We start from the raw sequence: 21,490 nt of genomic DNA, 5'->3' as shown, positions 1-21,490 counted from the left end.
CTTGGGGCTTGGCTCCTAGCTTTGCTCTTCCTATCTGGGCATTTCCCATGAGAAGGCTTCACAGGGCATCTGGCTGCTCCTGGCACACGGAGAATGCCCAGATGCTGACATGTGCCAGACAACACATATGTACACCTGATAGGCCACACGTGTGCAACATGCAAACACACGTGATTGGTAACACCTGTGACAGGCACTACATGACAACACACGTGCACACATGACGGGAAACATATCACCGGCCGTGTGACGGGAAACACAGCGCAGGCAGCGCGACGGGAAACACACATCACGGACTGTGTTATGGGAAACACACAGCACGGACTGTGTTACGGGAAACACAGCGCAGGCAGCGCGACGGGCCCTGGCAGCAAGCTCAGCCGGCTGGCTCTTTTCAGGCAGGGGCAGCTCATCGTAAGAGATGACACTGGCATAGGTGGCACCTCCCCTGTCTCCATCACCCCTGGATAAGGTGACTGGGTGGAGGTTCTGAACCCCTGAGTGGATGAGCAGGTTGTGTCATGGCCTCCGTGTCTGATTGCCACCCTCGTTCCCAAAGCAACTCTGTGATTTTGTTGATCTGCACTGTGGGGGTTTTTCTTTTTCTTTTCTTTCTTTTCTTTTCTTTCTTTCTTTCTTTCTTTTTTTTTTTTTTTTTTTTTTGTTGTTGTTGTTGTTGTTGTTGCAACGGAGTCTCACTCTTGTTGCCCAGGCTGGAGTGCATTGGTGTGATCTTGGCTCACTGCAATCTCCACCTCCTGGGTTCAAGCGATTCTCCTACCTCAGCCTCCCGAGTAGCTGGGATAACAGGTGCCCACCACCATGCCAGGCTAATTTTTTTGTATTTTTAGTAGAGACGGAGTTTCACCATGTTGGCCAAGCTGGTCTCGAACTGCTGACCTCAGGTGATCCACCTGCCTCAGCCTCACAAAGTGCTGGTACTACAGACGTGAACCATCACGCCTGGCCAGGATTTTTCAATTATGTGATTCCAAGAAGCTCCAGTCCAAGATTTTCCCTATCTTTAAGTTCTCAGTAGCAGGTTAGATAACCTGAGCAGTCTCCCTCTTCAAAACACCTAGAAATTCTGGGTAAGAAACAAACGTCCTTTTAAATATATAGCTGAGGCCGGGCATCGTGGCTCATGCCTATAATTCCAGCACTTTGGGAGGCTGAGGTGGGCAGATCATCTGAGGCCAGGAGTTCGAGACCAGCCTGGCCAATGGTGAAACCCCATCTCTACTAAACATACAAAAATCAGCCAGGCGTGGTGGTGGCAGGCACTTGTAATCCCAGCTACTTAGGAGGCTGAGGCAGGAGAATTGCTTGAACCCCAGAGGTGGAGGTTGCAGTGAGCCAAGATCGCACCATTGCACTCCAACCTGGGCAAAAGAGTGAAACTCCATCTCAAAAAATATATAAATAAACAAAATAAAATAAACATATAGCTGAGTTCTTGAGAAAATAAGTTAAGTCCCCTAAGGCCAGAAGTGAGGAGGGAAGTAAGAACCAAGGTGGGGACAGAGGAGCTGGTGCTGCAGCTGCCTGAGGGCAGGGCTGGGTTGAGCGTTGGAAACCCTTACAAGGCAGGGGGTCAGGGTTACAGTCAAGCATGATGAAGTTGGGGTCACAGAAATGCAACACCTTTAGAGAAAGGGACATAAAAATTTTCACCCAGGGGAACAGAAAGAGGTGAGAAAATTTGAGCTTTAGGTGGCAAACAAGTTTCCCATGAGATCGTTGTTTTGAGGCTTCTCTTTTGTAAGTGTGGAATTGCTACAGTGAAGTCATGCCACCTGTGTGGTCTAGGAACGCCAGAGTTGAGAAATTAACACTAAAAAGTTGCTTTCAGCTGGGTGCAGTGGCTTACGACTGTAATCCCAGCACTTCAGGAGGCTGAGGCAGGTGAATCACCTGAGGACAGGGGTTCGAGACCAGCCTGGCCAACATGGTGAAACCCCGTCTCTACTAAAAATACAAAAAATTAGCCAGGTCTGGTGGTGTGTGCCTGTAATCCCAGCTACTCGGGAGTCTGAGGCAGGAGAATGGCGTGAACCCGGAAGGCAGAGGTTGCAGTGAGCCGAGATCGCACCACTGCACTCCAGCCTGGGCAAAAAGAGTGAAACTCCATCTCAAAAAAAATAGTTGCCTTGACTTAGTGGCACCCTCAGGCCCCTGGCAAAACCACACAGAAAACTTCTTTCGGTAGCTCCTTTAAACCTGGCCACCTAGGATTCTCCCTTCTGAAGCTCAGCTCACAATTCAAAATGACAGAACACACAGGAAACACATCACCGTGAGAAACGGCAACAGACATAAAAAAGAGCAGGATTCGACACCTGCTCCAAATACCCCCAGCTAGGAGAGAGAGGCTGTCCCATAGTATGTGAGACAGGCAGCTTCTAGAAGGGCTCCCAGTGATCTCCCACCCTTGACTCTTCACAACTTTGTGCAATTTCCATCCCTTGATTGTGGGCTGGACCTAGTGAGTTTCTTTTAACCAACTGAATTCTCGTTTTACTTCTTTTATTTTACTCAGAGATAGAGTTGCACTGTGCTGTCCATGCTAGGATGAAACTCCTGGACCTGAGCAGTCTTCCTGCCTCGGCCTCCCAACCTACCAGGATTACAAGCACGAGCCACTGCGCTCAGCAACCTTTCCATTTATTTACTTTTGAGACTTACTGTATCACCCAGGCTGGAGTGTGGTGGCACAATCTCGGCTCACTGCAATCTCCACCTCCCAGGTTCAAGCAATTCTCCTGCCTCAGCCTCCCAAGTAGCTGAGATTACAGGTAACTACCACCACGCCCAGTTAATTTTTGTATTTTTAGTAGAGATGGGATTTCACCATGTTGGCAGGGCTGGTCTAATACTCCTGGCCTCAGGTGATCCGCTCACCTCGGTCTCCCAAAGTGCTGGGATTACAGGCGTGAGCCCCTGAACCTGGCTAACCAACTGAATGCTAAACTGGCCTGAGAGATTCTCACTCCCTGGTGTCCACACCTCGCTAATGCCCTCCCGTGGGTGAATGTGATGGGCTACAGTACCTTTGAGCTAATCAAATGGGACGTTACCTAAGTGGACCTGAACCAGTCAGGCAAGTCCTTTAAAAGAAAGGCACATGGCGGAGAGGCGCTCTCCTGCAGGCTTGGAGCAGAGCAAGCGGCCATGGTGCCACCTGCAAGGGGGCCTCTGGAAGCCGAGAGTGGTCCCCAATGGCAACTTGCAAGAAAACAGGGACCTCAGTGCTCCATTGTAGGGGACTGAATTCCAGCAACAACCAGAAGGGGTGTGAAGAGGACGTTAAACCCCAGCTGAGAACGTGGCTGGCCCACACCTTGATTGTAGCCTTGTGAGACCCTGGACAGAGGCCCCAGCTACACCATGCCAGACTCCTCATCCACATCACCCACATCCACAGTGCGACAATGCCTGGGTGTTGCTTCAAGCTTTGGAATTTATGGTAATCTGTTACACAGCGATAAAGAACTGATACAAGGCTGGGATTGATGGCTCACACCTGTAATCCCAGAACTTTGGGAGACCAAGGCAGGAGGATAGATTGAGCCCAGGAGTTTGAGACCAGTGTGGGCAACCTACGGAGACCCGTCTCTACAAAAATAAAAATAAAAATAAAAATTAGCTGGGTGTGGGAGTACATGTCTTGTGGTCCCAGTTCTTGGGGAGGCTGAGGTGGAGAGGATCACTTGAGCCAGGGAGGCTGAGGCTGCAGTGAGCTGTGATTGCGCCACTGCACTCCAGCCTGGGTGATGGGGAGAGGCCCTGTCTCAATTTAAAAAGAAAAAGATGCCGGGCATGGTGGCTGACACCTGTAATCTCAGCACTTTGGGAGACTGAGCCAGGCAGATCACCTGAGGTGAGGAGTTCAAGACAAGCCTGGCTAACAGTGAAACTCCATCCCTACTAAAAATACAAAAATTAGGCGGGTGTCGTGACAGGCGCCTGTAATCCCAGCTACTCAGAGAGCTGAGGCACGAGAATCACTTGAACTTGGGAGACAGAAGTAGCAGTGAGCAGAGTTTGCACCTTCGCACTCCAGCCTGGGCGACAAGAGTGAAACTTCATCTCAAAAAAAAAAAAAAAAAAAAAAAGGAAAAAGGAAAAGAAAAATAATACAGTGGCAAAAAGTAAGAGGCTGTCACTTCCGAAGGCAGGTTCTGAAGACCGATTCTGTCTTGGTCACACTTTCTGGCGTTCTTTTTGAGGCCTACCTTGAAAGGAACTGAGAGCAGCCTCTGGGCAATAGCCTGGGAGGAACTGAGGTCCTTATTCCAACAACCCAGGAGAAACTGAATCTTGTCAGCCCCAGGGCATGAACTTGGAAGCAGGCGGCATCCAGGCCAGCCTTGAGATAATTGCTGCCCAGCGACGGCTTGGCTGCGGCGTTTGATAACTGATGCGTGGTGTGTTATCTGATGCCTGGCATCCCTGCCAGATGCTCGGGACCCTTGTCCCTACAGGGATTTATGAATGTTGGGACAAACGACACCTAGGCTTCAATGGCTGTGTGACAAAATTTGTTAACCATATAGTAAATGGCAAGAGGATTCCCCTGGAAGAAGGGCCTAGGTTGGGTCTGGAACGAAACAAGCATCAGTGGAGAGGGTGGCTTTGGGTTTTCATTTGGTTGGGGCTGGGGTTAAGGTGAGGTTGCCATAGGTAGCCTGGGACTTATGGGATTCAACATTTCTGCTGGCTCCAAAGTACTGACTGCAGACGAGCCTTGAAAACGTGCAGAGGGAAAGAAGCCAGGCATATGGGCCACAGGTTGTATGATTCCATTTCTATGAAGTTTCCAGAACAGGTAATCCCTAGAGACAGGAAGCTGACCAGGTTGGGCAGGGGTTGGGGGAGGAGGAATGGGGAGTGGCTGCTAATGGGGACGGGTTTCTTTCTGGAGCGTGAAAATGTTTTTTTTTTTCTTTTTTTTTCTTTTGAGACAGAGTCTTGCTCTGTCACCCAGGCTGGAGTGCAGTGGCACCATCTAAGCTCACTGCTACAACTTCTACCTCCTGGGTTCAAGCAATTCTCCTGCCTCAGCCTCCCACGTAGCTGGGATTACAGGCACCTGCCACTTCACCCAGCTAATTTTTGTATTTATTTATTTATTTTTTTTGAGACAGAGTCTTGCTCTGTCGCCCAGGCTGGAGTGCACTGGCATGATCTCAGCTCACTGTAACCTCCGCCTCCCAGGTTCAAGTGATTCTCCTGCCTCAGCCTCCTGAGTAGCTGAGACTACGGGTGCGTGTCATCACACTTGGCTGATTTTTTTGTATTTTTAGTAGAGATGGGGTTTCACCATGTTGGCCAGGATGCTCTTGAACTCCTGATCTCAGGTGACCCACCTGCCTTGGCCTCTCAAAGTGCTGGGATTATAGGTGTGAGCCTCCACGCCTGACCCAGAGTGTGAAAATGTTCTAAGATTAGGCAGTGGTGATGGTTGCACAATTCTATGAATGACTAGAATCATGGAATTCTACATAAAGGTAATGCCCTTATCTTCTCATTTTAAGGGAAAGAAGGAGCTGAACCTCCTATGCAAAGTAGGATGATGATCCTCATCCTCCTAATAAGAAATAAAGTAAATAGCCTCTAGGCATTCCCTTCCGCCAAAGGAGCAGTTGTTTTTTAAATAACCCTTTGGTGCCAAGTCTATTACTAAACCATATGAGTCATTTTTTAATACTACTGCATGGGAATTAACACAATCTTGCCAAATTAAAATTTTAGATGGGCCCTCAAAATTTTTAGGACATAGTTTTCCTACAGGTTTATATTGAAAGCATGGGGTATCTCCTATTACTCCCCTTTTCATTTGCCTTAAAGGAGAAAGGGAGAGGCCGGAGACCAAATGTCCCTGTTCCCCTGTGCCTAATCTCTCTGGAAGGTAAGCAGCCCAGACTTGAGTTTCTAGATGGATACAACCAGGTGCATGTCCGAGGCACAGAGGAGGGTATTTATAACCCATCGTAACATTAAATGCAGTACCTTCTTCTCCTGGTTGAGCAGGGCAACAGTCATCTGTTGCTCCAGGCATCCACACACTATTGTTAGTATAGATTCCCGCAGGAGCATCCAACCTGGTGAGAGGTTGAGTAAGTGGAGGAAAAGGCACATAAGCCCAATAAGAATAATTTTGTGTAGCAGGTAAATCAGGGTGAGGGGAAACTGGTGAGACAGAATGTATAAGGAGGAGAATTATTAAATAAAACCTATTGTAAGCGAGATCCAGTGCTGAAGGAGGAAGAGAAGAACAGAGGGATGTTATTTTCAGGCTAATAGAAATGGTGAGATTTTTAGGTTTGTAAGGAGAAAAAGAAAGGGAATTAGGAGAAGTGGGATTAGTTAGAGGGGTCTCCGTTCCCATTAGGGAGGGTTGAACCAGACCCACTTTGATTTGGCGTGCCGGTTTCTGAGAAGTCAGCACAGATCTCACCAGGTATGAGGGCGGTCTCTGATGCAGACGTCTCTTCCCTGTGGTTTTCATTGTCAGTGTTCACACGAAGTTTAAGCCTCCTCGTGGGCACCCGGACAGCGGATTGATGATCTCCTGGTGAAACACAAGCATACCCTCTTCCCTATGTTACAATTGTTCCAGGTTCCCAGGTATTGGTTTGGGAGTTTTTCCGTAACACTGACTTGCCTTCATTTAGGGAGAATTTTTTGCCTGTATAATGGCGTTCGGCTGCAGTCAGAGTATCGTCTTTAGGAACATTTAGAAAGTTTAAAGTAAATAATGCTAAATGTAATTGGGAGTGGGGAGTGGTTAAATTATGCTTTTCTTGCTCAGACTGTTTGGACAATTGAGTTTTTAAAGTGTGATTGACCCGTTACACCACAGCCTGTCCCTGAGGATTGTAAGGGATTCCGGTAATATGGGAAATTCCCCATTGTTGCATAAATAAATCAAAACCATTACTAACATAGCCATATGCCTTTATTTGATATGGAAGCCCCATAACTGCAAAGCAAGAATACAGAGGTCTTTTAACATGGGCCATGCCTTCCCCTGTTTGGCAAGTAGCCCAAATAAAACCTGAAAAGGTGTCTATAGAAACATTTACATATTAAAGTCTGCCAAAGGAGCTAACATGAGTCACATCCATTTGCCATAAATCATTAGGAGTTAGGCCTCTGGGATTAACGCCAGGCTCCTGATTTGGAAGTACGAAAACTTGGTACTGAGGGCTGTGGTGGACAATAAGCGTAGCCTCCTTCCAGGTGAGAGCAAATTTATCTTTTAATCCAGCAGCACTGACATGAGTGAGATTGTGGAACTCCTGAGCCTCTTGGATTGCAAAAGAGACCAAACAGTCGACCTTATGGTTACCAGCAGACATGGGTCCTGGTAAAGTGGTATAAGATCCAATATGTGTAATATAGAAAGGGTATCTATGTTGGCGAACCACCTGTTGTAACCTTGAAAATAAGCCAATTCAGAATTATCAAAATGTTTGATAGCAGTTTCTATATTTTTAGTGGCATGTACAACATAAGCAGAATCAGAGACAATATTTAAAGGTTTGGGGAAATCTTGTAAGGCAGTAATTACAGCAATTAACTCTGCCTTTTGAGCAGAGGTATAAGGGGTAGAAATAAGCTCGTCTGTAGGACCCACATAACCAGCATTTCCATTACTAGAGCCCTCAGTGAACACGGTTATGGCCTCAGGCATGGGCTGATCTTTGGTCAATCGAGGGACCACCCAAGAAGTCATTTTTATAAAATCAAGCAATTTGTTTTTTTGGATAATGATTGTCCATAACACTGATAAAATCAGCCAAGTGAATTTGCCACTGTATGGCATATTGAAAAGCGGCTTGAACTTCAAGCCGATTTAAAGGAACCACAATTAAATTGGGATCAAATCCGGAAATTTTAAGTATTCTACACCAAGCTTGTCCAATTACAGATTTTCAACAGCATCTTGTAATCTAGCCAAAAAATTAGGATATAAATTATTGTGACCCTGTTTAACAGTAGTAAAAGAAACAGGAGCTTGGCCTGGGGTGTGTAATTTATCCCAAGCTCTTATACACACCTTTATTACTTGTTCTGTGGTGAGAGCATCAAAGCCTAATTGGGCAGTAGTGTCAGAGTAATTATTGGAGCCTGTGAGCGGAGACAGAGTAACTGGAATGCCATCAGCCTGATTTAGCTGAACCTGCAGACGGGCCTCCTCTGACCACCAGGTACGGAATTGCAAATGCTGAGATGGAGTTAGAACAGCTTTTGCCAAAAGGTTCCAGTCTAAAGGAAGCAAAATGACCTCAGTACACAGAGTCTGTAATACCATTTTAACATATGGAGAAGTAGGACCATACTGAGTACAAGCATCTTTGAATTTTTTTTTTTTTTTTTTTTTTTTTTTGAGACTGAGTCTGGCTCTGTCGCCCAGGCTGGAGTGCAGTGGCCGGATCTCAGCTCACTGCAAGCTCCGCCTCCCGGGTTTATGCCATTCTCCTGCCTCAGCCTCCCGAGATGCTGGGACCACAGGCGCCCGCCACTTCGCCCGGCTAGTTTTTTGTATTTTTTAGTAGAGATGGGGTTTCACCGTGTTAGCCAGGATAGTCTCGATCTCCTGACCTCATGATCCGCCCGTCTCGGCCTCCCAAAGTGCTGGGATTACAGGCTTGAGCCACCGCGCCCGGCCGAATTTTTTTAAAAAGGTAAGATTGAGTGGTGCATATTGACGCACTTGTACCCCTTGAGCATTGGGAGGTTCCAGTGCCACCAGATACGCCCACACCTCTCATCCACTTGTTTCTTTGTTCTGGCATAATAAGTGTTGCATGGAAGTTTCAAGAACAGGCACATGAGACGGAGTTGGCATAGAAGTGACAGGAAAAGTATGTGTAGATAAGGGAAACTGAGGTTGAGGTTGGGCCAGTATGAGAGCATAAGAAAGGGGCACTGGGGGAGCAGAAGAGGCAGATGCATACTGGTGATTATGGTCCCAATCCTGTGCAACCAGAGTGGCAGGGGCATCTGTGTGTGAAGAAGGGTATAGAGAAGCAGGTTGAGTGGATGACAAAGTGACCAGTTGAGGGACCAAAATGACAGGAAGGTGAGGGGCTGCAGTGAACAGGGGAGGGTCTGCAGAATTACAGGTAAATTGTAGTTTGGTCCCAGAGCCATTAGATGGCTCTGGAGGCAAAGGCTACAAAGGTTTGAAGAGGGAAGAATTAGCATAGATACGGTCCCGGGCTGTCCAAGTCAGGGCCGTGGGAGCTAGAAGTACCAGCTCTTCATGAAAAGAAATGAGATCATCAGGGGGTGACATTAAGCCAAAGTCACTGGAGTTAGATATTGAATCCTCAACATCGTCAAGTGGGAGAGGAGTAGGCAAAGGGAGAAGCCGAGCAGATAATGAAGGCCAAGTGGGAGAGGAAAGCTGAGGAAGAGGTAGAGGGTCACCAGATTCAGAAAACTGTAGTAACTGCAGGGGGTCACGGAATTGGTATGTCATTAGGACAGCACATACCAAGGCCCAATCACCCCAAACAGTGACAGGAACATAGTTTCCTGTTAGGACCAGTTCTTGGAATTTTGCACCAACACAATCCCATAGCTCCACATCTAATGATCCCTTTTCAGGAAACCAAGAACAGTGTTCTTCCACTGCCCTAAATAGGGTGACCATATTTTCCATGGGCACCTGAACTCCCCCTGTTTGAACAAGAGTTTAATATAGTAGAGATAAGTATAATGTTTAGATTCTGTGTGACCCATAGTTACCCTGGACAATACACAGACAGCTCACCAATCGTCGTGGAGCCGAACAAGCGTTTCTGTGGACCGGATCGATGAACGTTTCTCTGCACCCACCAAAGGGAATTGGGTTCCCACATGTACTTAGGAAAAAGAAAACCACGTTGGCATGCCAGATATTGGGGGAAGCCACCCCCAATATTTCAATGTAGGTTCTATTTTCCATAAGTGTAGGCTGGCTGAGAAATAAAGAGAGATGGTATAAAGAGAGGAATTTTACGGCGGGGCCACCAGGGGTGACATTACATATTGGTAGGACCGTGATGCCTGCCTGAGCCTCAAACCAGTAAGTTGTTCTTAAGGGTTTCAAAAGGGGAGGGGCTGTAAGAACAGGGAGTAGGTACAAAGATCACATGCTTCAAAGGGCAAAAAGCAGAACTACTAATAAGGGTCCAGCAAAGATCACAAGGCAAAGGGCACAAGCAGAACTACTGATAAGGGTCTATGTTCAGCGGTGCATGTATTGTCTTGATAAACATCTTAAATAACAGAAAACAGAGTTCGAGAGCAGAGAACCAGTCTGACCACAAATTTACCAGGGCGGAGTTTTTCCCCACTCTAGTAAGCCTGAGGGCACTGCAGGAGACCAGGGGCTATCTCAGTCCTTATCTCAACTGCACAAGACAGACATTCCCAGAGTGGCCATTTATAGACCTCCCCCCAGTAATGCATTCCTCTCCCAGGGTATTAATATTAATATTCCTTGCTAGGAAAAGAATTTAGTGATCTCTCTCCTACTTGCACGTCCATTTATAGGCTCTCTGCAAGAAGGAAAACATGACTCTTTTTGCCCGACCCCACAGGCAGTCAGACCTTATGGCTATCTTCCCTTGTTCCCTAAAAATCACTGTTATTCTGTTCTTTTTCAAGGTGCACTGATTTCATATTGTTCAAACACACGTTTTACAATCAATTTGTACAGTTAACACAATTATCACAGTGGTCCTGAGGTGACATACATCCTCAATTTATGAAGATAACAGGATTAAGAGATTAAAGACAGGCATAAGAAATTATAAAAGTATTTGGGAATGGATAAATGTCTATATTAAAAAGAAATCTTCACAATTTATGTTCCTCTGCCGTGGTTCCAGCTGGTCCCTCCATTCAGGGTCCCTGACTTCCTGCAACAGCAACTCCATTCAGAGGAGGGCAGGACAGACAGCGGCAGGCCTCATCAGAACCCAAAGGCCATGCAGAACCTTCTCATGACAGCCTCCTGGGGGAGACAGGGGTCAACGGGAGTTGTAGCAGCTCCTACAGGCTTCCCACTCTCTGGAGGGTCACAAGGTGTCCTGCCATGACTCAGATGAGCCTCAGTTTGAGCTTTTGCCTCTGTGGCCTGTGTGGATATGTGCAAGGCCACCAGGGTGCCATGGTGGAGCCATTCCCTACACAGCCTGGAGGGCTTGTGTGAAGTGGCCATTTATAATGAGCAGACTTAGGGGAAATTGAATAAAAAGGTTTTCATGAAATGTGTAAGTGGGAATATGTTGCCTCAAAAATCCAAGTAGCCCCAACAAACGTTATTAGAAAGCTGGTCTTAGTCTGCAAATTAACACCACAAATTGGACAACTGACAAAGAAAAGAAATTTATTTCTCCCAGTTTTGGAGGCTGGGAAGTCCAAGAGCACGGTGCTGGCATCAGGCAAGGGTCATCCCATGGCAGAAGGGTGTAAGGCAGAAGCAAGCATGTGAGACATGGAGGAAATCAGGCTGACCTCACTTTTATACCACACCTAGTCTCGTGATCACTAACCCACTCCTGCCATAACAGGATTAATTCATTCATGAGGGCAGAGGCTTCATGACCTAATCACCTATGGAGGACTCCCTCTGCAACATTGTTACAATGGCAATTACATTTCTTTTTTTGTTTGTTTGTTTGAGACGAGTCTCTCCTCCCAGTTTGCCAGTAAAGCTCCCCTTCTTTCTGTGTAGCCATCCTGGTGGTCTTTTGAATGACAGGACCATTTTTTTCCTCGACCTGAGTCATTTTACCTTCACCTTTTGTAATTAGGGATATTTTAGGGGGGGTTTCTATTTAATTTTTTTCTCCAAGGAATCTCAGTGTCCATGACAGTGTCACAGCAGTGAGGATAGCAGCAGCAATGTATCTGCTTGCTGAGCCCTGAGGAACCTCTGCCATGGGAATCCTGGGGATCTGAACATCATATAAATTCTTGCTCAGTGGCCCCCCCAGGGAGTTATTGCCTTTTTATATGGAGCGTTTGGGAAATGTGGGGCCAGCATCTGGCTGAGATACATAACCATTCCTTCCAATGAATGATGCTGCCACCTAGTAGGGTCCAGTCTGGGGTCAGGATTCACTTTATGTCTGGCTCCTCGGCCCCCTTTCCCCATCATTACCTCTGGCTTAAGCTGCTACTTTTAAAGCAGATGCTTGGAAAATCCCAGGAGAACCACCCTAAAGTGATGCGGCCCAGAGCACAGGCGTGCCAGCAATCAGCCGAGCCGGTCCAGGCCAGTCCTGGCATCCAGCCCTCCGGTTCTCAGCATGAATTGTTTGATTTGGGTGCCTGGTATCCCTGCCGGACACTGGGGGGCCCCCACCAGGGATTTGTGGATACTGGGATGAAAGACATTGGCACCAACGGGCATGACATAAAATTTATTACTCACATAATAAATATCAAGAGGATAAACAGCCCTTCCTCCCGAAGAAGGGCTCGAGATTAGTCTGGAGCAGAATAAGCTGTGTGGGGAGGGTGAAGTGGCCTCAGGTTTTTGCCATGTGGAAGGATTACCTGTTGTGGTTTGAGATTCCCACTCATGCCAAGAGACGGAGGGCACTCTTGGGCTCTCTGATTGGGCTGCCCAGATGTGGGGCAAAGGGGTGGGTTGGGGACATAGAAGCTGTCAGTGGTCAAACAACAAAAATAGAGTCTTTCTGTGTATGACACCTAAGATGCCTGCTGTGACTATTTCTGTTCAAAGCCAGGAAGGGGTTGGTGGGAAGCCTGAGGCAGGCACTGGTCCACAGCAATTCCCACATCAAGTACAATGTCTGGGTTGCAGTCTGGGAGGGACTGTGAGCCAGAGGGCCCAGCTAAGCTGCAGCCGGATTCCTGGGCTGCAGAAGCCATGGAATCATAACTGAGAACTGTTTTAAGCCACTCAGTTTTGGGATAATTTGTTATACTGCAGCAGATAACTTGTCTGGATTTTGGTATTGCAGGTGGGTTGCTGCCATAACAAATAACTAGAAACAAGAGGGCAGTATTCAAACTGGGCTTCCAAAAGGAAGGGCCAGGCACAGTGGCTCATGCCTGCAATCCCAGAACTCTGGGAGGCCACAGCAGACAGATCAAAACCAGCCTGGGCAACTTAGAGACAACTTGACTGTAGAAAGCAAAAGTTCCTCTTCAAAGCTTCCCCTTTAAATCATAAATGTTATTGATATCTTTTCTCAGAACTAACTTTCTTCAAGTTTCTTATTTTATAGTAACAACTCTCTGTTAAGCCTTATGTAGCAAATGTACCAGAATAAGTATACTCTGAGTTCAATATCTATGTTAAACATGCTCACAGGCAGGTAGTATGTTCTATGTTCTCATACCTTAGTCAAAATATTGTGCTGGACGTACCCAGGCATGTCCCAGATTGCAGCGTACACTCCTTCCTTATTTGGGAATATTATTACTTTTCTAAGTCTTTTTGTAAACAACTTCCTTTCTTCTTCTGTTCCTCCCTGCCTTTACCTATTTAAAAAAGTTTTAAACTGTTAGCCAATCGGGTTTTAGTTTAGATGGTAAGGTCTGGCTCCAGCCAATGACACGTCAATAGGGACCTCATGCATAAGGGATAAATATTTTAGTGTCTTTTTTATTTTGTATGTGCTCGTGGCAGGATTGCTGACGGACAGCACCCTTTCTGCAGAAGGTAAAAATCACCTTGCTGAGGAAGCTTCTTGTGTGATGGCTGATTCTTTTCTGTGACATTGGGGAATAACGATTTATTTCCAACAGCTTGGGGGTTCACCTGGGATCACCCAGTCTCCTTCGGGTCGGGATCTCTGATTCCCCCCCTTCCAGGGGAGGTGTCCCGCTGCCTTATTGCAGTGGCCTCAGGGACTGGGAATCTGGACTCACCTGTTGTGGTGAATAAATCTGGATCCTCAGCAAGGCAGAAAAGGACAGACAGGCTAGCATTGCACTGCGGCAGGGACCGGGTAAACTCTGTGCACAGACCAAAGTAAAGAAACGTCGCAAGGGGGCGACAAAGTACTTGCTAGGTGGTCGGGATATCCTGGAGGTTACAAGTGTGTGCGAATAGACCTCACTGCAGGTGGTGGTGCTTGTGTACATCGTGATAAGTCCTACTGCTGGACGAAGTGAGTGAGTCTTGCCTGCGTTTCCGTGGATACATCATAAGGCTTCCTGCCGTGGGGTTTATACCAGCACACCAAAGCTAAGAGGGACTTAAACTCCCGTGAGGAAAGTGGCCAGGTAGGACAAAGTGATTGAAGAGTGTAAAAAGCCCCCAGAAAGAAAAAGAGGGGTTAAATCCTCCTCAGGGAAAACGAAACCTCAAGCACGAAACGTTAAACATTTAAGCAAGCCAGGAAAAAACAGCACAGACAAGAAATCTCCAGGATTAAGAGGTTAACTCTATCTGCTAATCAATACGGGAAAGATTTATAGCAAATCAGGGGCAAAAAAAGATGCAAGCTATCAAATCCCTCCTGATAGTCCTTTAAGGCTTATGTTAAAGTGTTGCAAAGATAAAGAAAAAACTAAATTGCCGGGCGCGGTGGCTCAAGCCTGTAATCCCAGCCCAGCACTGGGGAGGCCGAGGGCGGAGATCCATGAGGTCAGGAGATCAGAGACCTCCACAAAGCGAACACGGTGAAACCCCCGTCTCTACTAAAAATACAAAAAACTAGCCCGAGGCCCGAGGTGTGAGGCGCCTGTGAGGTCTGCTTCTCGGAGGCTGAGGCAGGAGAATGGCAGGAACCCGGGGAGGCGGAGCTTGCAGTGAGCTGAGATCCGGCCACCAGCACTCCCAGCCTGGGTGACAGAGCAAGACTCCGTCTCAAAAAAAAAAAAAAAAAAAAAAGAAAAAACTAAATTAAGCAAAAAAAAAAAGCAGCAAATAATTAAGTATTGTTGCTTCATTTGAACTAAAAAGCCAATTCTCAAGCCAGCGGTTTTTTAGTCAAAATTTAGGTCAGATAAGTATTAAGTCTGTCAAGAAAGTAAGAAATAACTTTTGAAGGGTATCTAACAGTGAGCACCCCTCACCAAGTTAAGGTGATCCTAAACCAAAAAGCTGGGAGATAGCCTACTGATTCTAGAATCTTAAAATATGAGACTATTCTATTAAAAAAAAGATGATTTAACATAATTCCCTAAATCCAGCAGGCTTCTTAACAGGAAACCCACTGATTAAAAAACAACATTTGTGGTTAGATTTAATTGACTATCATACAAAAGTTAGGCCAGATTTAGTAGAGACCCCTTTTAAAACAGAGCGACATCTATTTATAGATGACTCCTCCTGGGTAATTGAAGGGACACGACATAATGGATATGCTATAATTGATAGAAGACCTTAAAAGGAGTAAAATCAGGAAGATTACCAAATAGCTGGTCTGCTCAAGCTTGTGAGTTATCCACACTTAGGCCCTAAAATATTTACAGAACCAGGTAAAAACCATCTATACTGACGCTAGATATGCCTTTGGGGCATCTCATACATTTGGGAAAACTAGGGCGGCCAGGCAAGGACTAATTAACAGTAAAGGTAAAGAACTTCCTCATGAACTGCTAGTTGTTCATGTTTTTAATAGTCTTCAATTACCTGAAGAAATAGCCATTGTCCATGTTCCAGGACACCAACCTAACTTTTCTTTTAAAAGTTGAGGAGACAATCTTGCAGACCAAAGAGCAAAGCAGGCTGCTGTTTCTGAGACTTGCATTTTTCATTTAACCCATTTTCTCCCTTCTCCTACTATAGTTCCTATTTTCTATCAAGACAAAAAAGTCAGCAAAGATTAGAGCTCAAAAAAAATTCAAAAGGGAGATGGATACTTCCAGATCAAAGAGAAATGTTATCTAAGCCTCTTATAAGAGAAATTTTGTCCCAACTACATCAGGGAACTCATTAGGGTCCCCAAGCTATGTGTGATGCAGTTCTGTTTATGGTTGTATTAAAATTTATACTTTACCCAAGCAAGTTACAGTTATTTAATTTGCAAAAAAAAAATAAAAATAAACAAACCTTAAAAAAATTATCCCTTAGAGGAAAAAATCCAGGACTAAGGCCGTTTCAAAGTATTCAAATTAACTATACTAAAACGCCCCCAATTAGTGGCCTAAAATATTTATTAGTAATAGTAGATCATTTTACCCACTGGGTAAAAGCCATTGTTTTTTCAGGTGCAACTGCCAGTAATGCAGCCAAAGTCTGAATTCAACATATTGTACCTAGGTTTAGATTAACAAAAAAAAAATTAATTCAGGCAGTGAAATCCATTTTACTGCATGTGTTATTATCTAGTACAGGCCCAAGTACTAGACATAAAGTGGGAATATCGGCTGGATGCGGTAGCTCATGCCTGTAATCCCAGCACTTCGGGAAGCCGAGGCAGGTGGATCACAAGGTCAGGAGATCAAGACCATCCTGGCTAACACAGTGAAACCCCGTCTCTACTAAAAATACAAAAAATTAGCCAGGCCTGGTGGCAGGTGCCTGTAGTCCCAGCTACTTGAGAGGCTGAGGCAGGAGAATGGCGTAAACCCAGGAGACGGAGCTTGCAGTGAGCAGAGATCATGCCACTGCACCCCAGCCTGGGTGACAGAGCTAGACTCCGTCTCAAAAAAAAAAAAAAAGTGGGAATATCACATTCCTTGGCATCTATCCTCTTCAGGGGGAGTAAAAAGGATAAATCAAACTCCTAAAAATCATGTAACTAAATCAGTCCTGAAGACTTGGTTGCCATGAACTAAAAGTCTTCCTATTGCTTTATTAAAAATTAAAACTGCCCCTAGGAAAGATGTTGGATTGTCCCCTTATAAAATGTGTAGATTACCCTACTCACATTCTTCTTCTGATGTCCCTACGTTTTTATTAATTGTTATTTATGGGAGGAGGGATTTGAACCCCATGGGTATTTGATCTCTAGCTTTGAATTTATTTGGAATACCTTGTGGAATGCTAGTTGCATCTAAATAAACATGGGGGTCAAAGGACCCAAGAGGGGCTTCTATTGTTTTACAATGTCGTGGGTTTTTTTGTTTGCTTGTTTTTCTGGTTGATGAAATGCCAGGGTAAAAGGGACAGCCAATTGAACTACAGTACAAATACCGCTCAAATTATTTGGCAGAGTGTCCAGTAAAGGTCCTCCACAACACCACTATACATCTGCTTGGGGATGAATAAGGGCTGACTGATGAGTCAGCTCTTGGAAGTGCCTGACCTTACCCCATCTTGTTAGGTTTCTAAGAAACTAAATTTTCCCCTTATCTTGAGAGACACAAAACAAAAGTGGTGTCAGAAGATGGAGGCTGGATGGCCCTTCGGGGCTCTTTCAACACTTCAACACTCTAGAACACTGTGTGCCCATAAGCAACCACTCCCCATTTCCCACACCTCCATCCCCTGGCAACCGCCAGTCTGCTTTCTACCTCCGGGGATTTGCCCATGCTGGCCATTTCATACAAATAGGACCGTACAGTATGTGTCTGGTTTCTTTCACTTAGCACATCGTTCTCCAGGTAATCCAGGTTGATTGCAGCATGTGTCTGTACTTCACCCTTTTTTCAAACATAGACTTTGTTTTTCAGAGCAGTTTTGGGTTCACAGCCAAACTCCATTTGTTTTTTGTTTTGTTTTGTTTTGAGATGGAGTCTCACTCTGTCGCCCAGGCTGGAGTGCAGTGGCGCGATCTCGGCTCACTGCAACCTCTGCCTCCGGGGTTCAAGTGATTCTCCTGCCTCAGCCTCCCAAGTAGCTGGGACTATAGGCATGTGCCACCACATCTGGCTAATTTTTGTATTTTTAGTAGAGACAGGGTTTCACCATGCTGGTCAGGCTGGTCACGAACACCTGACCTCAGGTCATCTGCCTGCCTCGGCCTCCCAAAGTGCTGGGATTACAGGTGTGAGCCACCACGCTTGGCTTCCATTCGTTTTTATGGCTAATATTGCCTTGTCTGGATAGGCCACATTTTGTTTATCTGTGATGAACCCTTGGATTGTTTTCACATTTGGGCTGTTGCGAATGGTACTGCTGTAAACATTTGTGTACAGGTATTTGTTTGCATGCTTATTTTCAGTTATTTTGAGTATATACCTGGGAACACAATCATTGGGTCGCATGGTAATTCAATGTTTAATTTTTGAGGAGCCACCACGCTGTTTTCCATGGCAGGCACACCATTCCCCATCTCCACCAGCAGCATCTGAGGATTCCAATTGCTCCACATCCTTGCCAACACTTACACAAAATCAGAGCCCTCACAAATACTGTATTAGTTAGTTCAGGCTGCTGTACTGAAATACTATAGACTAGGTGGCTTAAACAGAAATTTATTGGCAGAGCGCAGTGACTCACACCTATAATCCCAGCACTTTGGGAGGCGGAGGCAGGCGGATCACCAGGTCAGGAGATCCAGACCATCCTGGCTAACACAATGAAACCCCATCTCTACCAAAAATACAAAAAATTAGCCGGGCATGATGGCAGGTGCCTGTAGTCCCAGCTACTCGGGAGGCTGCGGCAGGAGAATGGCGTGAATCCAGGAGGTGGAGCTTGCAGCGAGTGGAGATCACGCCACTGCACTCCAGCCTGGGCGACAAAGCAAGACTCCGTCTTGAAACAAAACAAAACATAAATTTATTTTTCATAGTCTGAAGACTGGGAAGTCCAAGATCAAGATCAATGCTGACTGATCTGGTTCCTGGTGAGGACCCTCCTCCTGACTTTCCGATGGCTGCCTTCTTGCTGTCTCCTTATATGGTACAGAGAGAGAAAGAGAGAGAGAGAGATCTGGTGTCTCTTCCTTTTCTTTCTTTCTTTCTTTTTTTTTCCCGAGACAGAGTCTGACTCTGTTGCCCAGGCTGGAGTGCAGTGGCCCAATCTTGGCTCACAGCAACCTCTACCTCCTGGGTTCAAGGGATTCTCCTGCCTCAGCCTCCCGAGTAGCTGGGATTACAGGCGCCTGCCACCACGCCCGGCTAATTTTTGTATTTTCAGTAGAGAAAGGCCAACTATGTTGGCCAGGCTAGTCTCAAACACCTGATGTCAGGTGATCCGACCGCCTCAGCCTCCTAAAATGCTGGGATTACAGGTGTAAGCCACCGCACCTGGCCTCTTTTCTTATAAGGAAGAAAATTCCGTCAGGGACCCCACACTCAGGACCTCATCTCAACCTGATTACCTCTCTGAGGTCCAACCTCCTAACATCATCATATTGGGCGTTAGGGCTACAACATGGAAATTTAAGGGAGATAAAAACATTCAGTCTATAGCACTACCTAACAGCATGGACTCAAAATATAGAAATAAAACATCGACAGAATTAGGAGGAAAATTTGCCCAATCCACGCTTCCTTCAGGGACAAATAGGTCAAACTGGCAAAATAGTAAGGTAATAAAAGATTTGAACAACAGAATTAGCAAAATTGAGCTAATAGAAATACATATATATGGCAGAGAGGGGCATGTTGTTTTTGAGCACACATGAAACAGTCATAAAATTGATCACATACCATGCACCAAAGCAAGTCTCAAGAAATTTCAGGCCAGGCATGGTAGCTTATGCCTATAATCCCCACACGTTGAGTAAGGTAGATCACCTGAGATCAGGAGTTTGAGACCAGCCATGGCCAACACGGTGAAACCCTGTCTCTACTAAAAATACAAAACTTAGCCAGGCGTGGTGGCACGTGCCTGTAGTTCTAGCTACTCAGGAGGCTGAGGCAGGCGAATCACTTGAACCCGGGAGGCAGAGGTTGCAGTGACCTGAGATCATGCCACTGCACTCCAACCTGGGTGACAGAGTGAGACTCTGTCTCAAAATAAATAAATAAGTAAATAAATAAATAAAGGAAATTTCATGAATCTGGCTATATATATGAGATTTTTCAACTATAAGGTAATCAAGTTAAAATGGATAATAAAGCAATATCAACAACCATACATTTGAAAGGTAAAATATATGCTTCTACATAATGTATAGATTAAGAAATTATAAAGGAAATTAGCAAATGTTAATACTGAACAATAATGAAAATATCAAAAACTTGTGGAGTGGAGTGATATGATGCCTAGAGGAAAATATATCTCTCTAAATATTTATATAAGAAAATCAGTTCAAGACCAGCCTGACCAGTATTAGAAAACTGGAAAGATAATAAATGGCCTCCTGAAAGAAGCATTATGGGCCAGCTACCTGGGTGCAAGATGGGTCATGGGGGTACCATATCCCCATCTATATACTCAACCACATCATAAGGTTGCAGGCAGTCCTAGAAATTATAACCAATGAAACACCAAGGACACTAGATTTATTGGCAATACAAGCAACACAAATGAGAAATGCTAGATATCAAAATAGATTGGCTTTAAATTACCTCTTAGTCTCAGAAGGAGGAGTATATAGAAAATTTAGTTGAACCAACCTTTGCCTAGAAATCAATAATAATGGCCAAGCTGTCATGATGGAATCACAGCTAAAATGTGCAAGCTGGCCCATGTTCCAGTTCAGACTTGGTCCAGGTGGTCCCCGGATTCCTTGTTTGGAGGACGGTATTTCAACCTTTGGAAAATTCAAAACCCTCATTGGTGGGTTCTAACTTATTCTTGGCATCTGCCTCATCCTCCCCTGCCTTTTACCCCAGTTTATTAAGAGTATTCAGGCCGGGCGCGGTGGCTCAAGCCTCTAATCCCAGCACTTTGGGAGGCCGAGACGGGCGGATCACGAGGTCAGGAGATCGAGACCATCCTGGCTAACACAGTGAAACCCCGTCTCTACTAAAAAGTACAAAAAACTAGCCGGGCGAGGTGGCGGGCGCCTGTAGTCCCAGCTACTCGGGAGGCTGAGGCAGGAGAATGGCGTAAACCCAGGAGGCGGAGCTTGCAGTGAGCTGAGATCATGCCACTGCACTCCAGCCTGGGCGACAGAGCGAGACCCCATCTCAAAAAAAAAAAAAAAAAAAAAAAAAAGAATATTCAGTCAACTATAAAGGCAATAGTAACCCAAGACGCTACCACGCAGATGTGGCATTAACCAGATATCAGCCACTGCCAGTAGAGGAAGCAGCTCAGCTCTGCGAAGAGGTGTCAAATAGTGGTGCTTTCTATCAACACCTTTGTTATAAAAAGCACCAACGGGGGAAAGTGAAACAGTAATAAAAAGAAATTAAAGAATATGTAAGCAAAAACTCAGCTGTATATAAGAAAACCCAAGTTCCCCCAAGAAAGAGAAAGAGCTGGAATCCTTTAAAAATTAACTGCTTGCTTTTCTGTGGCTAGTGAGCCTCATCTCTCCTCTTTTCCCAGGCATTGTGAAGACCCTGTTTCTCCAGCTGTTCAGCTGCAAGGTCACTAGACAGATGAACTCAAGTCGTAAAACATGTTTTTCTTTGAAAAGTAAGAAATGATGCAATGCATGTCTCAACTAATTAAATAATTGTCTTTGTTTCTCGATTCTGTAATATGCTTCCTCCT

Source organism: Papio anubis, chromosome 12 (genome assembly GCF_008728515.1).
Source record: "Papio anubis isolate 15944 chromosome 12, Panubis1.0, whole genome shotgun sequence".
Classification (NCBI taxonomy): Eukaryota; Metazoa; Chordata; class Mammalia; order Primates; family Cercopithecidae; genus Papio; species Papio anubis.
Note: the sequence above shows the minus strand (reverse complement) of the source record.